Below are 2,786 nucleotides of genomic sequence, written 5' to 3' on the forward strand. Positions count from 1 at the left end.
GCACCTTTCAATTTGCAGGCCAGCACTCAATCCACTGAGCCACACCAGCCAGGGTAACACAGTCAAAATTTTTGTCCAAGTATTTCATTATCAGAGTGAACCTGAGTCATCAAAGTCTGAGCCAGAGAAAGTTGAAAGTGATTGGTCCAATTGGATTCCCATTCCTTGGAATATACAAAAGAATGCATACAAGTTTGTGCTAGCCTATGAGAAAAATTATATTTAGGACTTAGGTTCCAAGGAGCAAGCTATTCTGCAAGTCTTCTGGTAATTAATAAGACATTTCATTTCATCATTTGCTGAGATCCTACTATGCGTGTACAGTGCTGTGCTATGTACTAAGTATAACAATATAAAAATCTTCCTTGACCTCAAAGAGCTTAGATTGTAATAAGAGAAACATATATAAATGAAGCAAAATGAAATAAGGACTCTCCAACAGATGCATAATCAAAGTGCAAAAGAAAAAGTAGTGAAATTTACCTGGGGATACCAGAGAAGCTCCATGTAAGATGTAGCAGTTAAGCTAGAAATAAGATTTTTTTCAAAAAAGGGAAGAAAAGGGGCATTATGAACGAAGTCAAAAGGGCTTAAGAATTAAGTAATTCATTGCTTCTCGGCCTTTTGGTTAAGATCAAGGGTAGTACGTGTTCTTATCAGTTTAATTTCTGATAGGTTCTCTATCTGAAGACATTATATTAAATGGATTTTTGGAGCTGGGAGATGGAGTAGGAGCTTGCTCTGTCTACTCCAAGCATCGACCCAGTACTGCTATACTTCCAGGAATGGTACACACACACACAAAAAAAAAGAGGAAAAGAAAAGAAAAGAAGAAAGAAAGAAAAAGAATTATGTAATTCAGAATATATTTTAAAAGAGAAAGAACATTGGACTTTAAGTCCTAAGACTGCTTTAATTCCTGCCTCATCTCTTACTCTCTATAGATACTTAGTTGATTTTAAAAAATGGGATTGGGGTTTACCTAATAGAGCTGCTACTCAAAATTTCTAAACACCTGCTACAGTATGAACATTGCCCAATCAAAAAAAAAATGTTGGCTGTAATAATCACTACAGACATTTTGGTGCATACCTAGTGAATACCTACTACATACCAACTAGCCTAACCTACACCTTTTTTTAGTCTTCCTCCTTCTAGAGTATAGAGCCCATGAGAGCAACCATTGTTAACCACTGTGTTCTAAAAATGTACCAGAGATCTGTTTTAATAAGGTATGGTAATGCATGAAGACACAGAAATGATTGTCATAAAGAAAGAACTTTATACTCACAGAACCCTAGAAACAGGAGACACAGCATGGCCCACAGAGACACAAAGGAAAGCACCAAGGTTGGACAAGAGATAGAGGGGAAGTGGGGAGAACATGGCCCAGAGTCTTCTTTGGAGTTTTTCTTAAGAAAGAAAGGGCAAGCCGAGGTAGATACACTGAGTAAGTTAATATTGGAGAGTTTGAATAATTCAGTGGGCTCCAGGCTATACAGATGAGCCTTAGTTGTCCAGTACCTGGTCCTGGGGTAATTTAGGGCAAAGGAAAATGTACACTTGATGTATGACAGTTTGATAAAGATGATGTTCAGTGTAGACTCTGGACCAGTTGGTTTGTACATTAAAAGCATGCTCGAAGGAAAGTTATTTGCTGTCTCTAAGAATCAGCTAGCCCTGGGAGGAGGAGGACTCTTTAGGATAAAGGTTACAAATGCCGAAGCATCAAAAATATAAAAAAAATAAAAAAATAGTTCAATACATACTGTTTATGCAATGACTGATAAGTGTAGAGGTTCAACAAATATTTTGTTATATGGATGAGTGACTAAGTGAATGAGGGGTTATTTAAATGTGACTAGAGTACAAAATAGGTGGAAATATGTATTGGGATTAGGATTAAAAATATACAGACTTCAGAGGAAGTAATGACTGCTTGAGTGTCGTTGGTAGGGTAATAATATGGGTCTAATAATTTACAGTTTTAACTTGAACATTTCACCTAAAATGCCATATGGTGTGCTTGAGTGTGATATTGTTATGTTACAGAATTACATGCTTATGATTTTGTAATAAAGGATTTTTTAGGAGAATCAAGATGGTGGAGGAGTGAGTGGAAGTCACACTATCCTCCTCCCAGGACCAACCTGGAATTACAACTAAATTGTGGAGAAATCAACTGGAACAAACAACTGAATAAGAGCGAGAGAGGAGCCTTATAACCTCGGACACAGAAGAATCAGCTTTAGCACAGACTAACTAGTAAGGAGTGCAGTAAAGACTCAAGAAGGCGGGCAGGGCACCCAACAGTGGCAGCACCAGAAGGATATTGAAAGGGCCAACTGAATCCCCCTGAGAAGAGTGGAGCCTAAACCAAAAGCGGGGATCTCCAGCCTACAGCACCAGAGCCCAAAAAGTACACAGAAAACAGCCAGCTGCGAAAAGTGGCAGGGTTGCTCTCTGCTAGAGACAGAGAGCAGGAGATGCAAAGAGCCATTTAAAGGACCAACGCATAAATTTTAATTTGCAGCCACTTACCCTGGTCACCAGCGTAGGCGGGGACAGAGTGAGCTAGAGATGCCTGAAGAGAGATTGGGAAAGGAGGCTTTGGAGAGAGAACTGAAAGAGTATCTGGCCGGATCATGGTGCTGACTCATCCCCCATGCGTCGGCAGCCATCTTGATCAGGCAGAGACCACTCCCCCTGAGCAGCAGCACAGTCAGAGCACCCAACAGCCCTGACCCCAGGAGGGATTCTGCCCCACCCTGAGCTGTCTAAGCCAG

General features: G+C 40.2%; 1 non-coding gene across 1 annotated transcript; it reads left to right on the forward strand.

The window, feature by feature from the left end:
• Positions 1–608: 608 nt before the first annotated feature.
• Positions 609–799, forward strand: LOC129074749 (U2 spliceosomal RNA). Its single transcript, XR_008529566.1, has one exon. It is a non-coding gene; the product is annotated as a U2 spliceosomal RNA (small nuclear RNA).
• The last annotated feature ends 1,987 nt before the right edge of the window (positions 800–2,786 follow it).

Source organism: Pteronotus mesoamericanus, unplaced genomic scaffold (genome assembly GCF_021234165.1).
Source record: "Pteronotus mesoamericanus isolate MK-2021 breed Mesoamerican mustached bat unplaced genomic scaffold, CSHL_Meso_final contig_50, whole genome shotgun sequence".
Classification (NCBI taxonomy): Eukaryota; Metazoa; Chordata; class Mammalia; order Chiroptera; family Mormoopidae; genus Pteronotus; species Pteronotus mesoamericanus.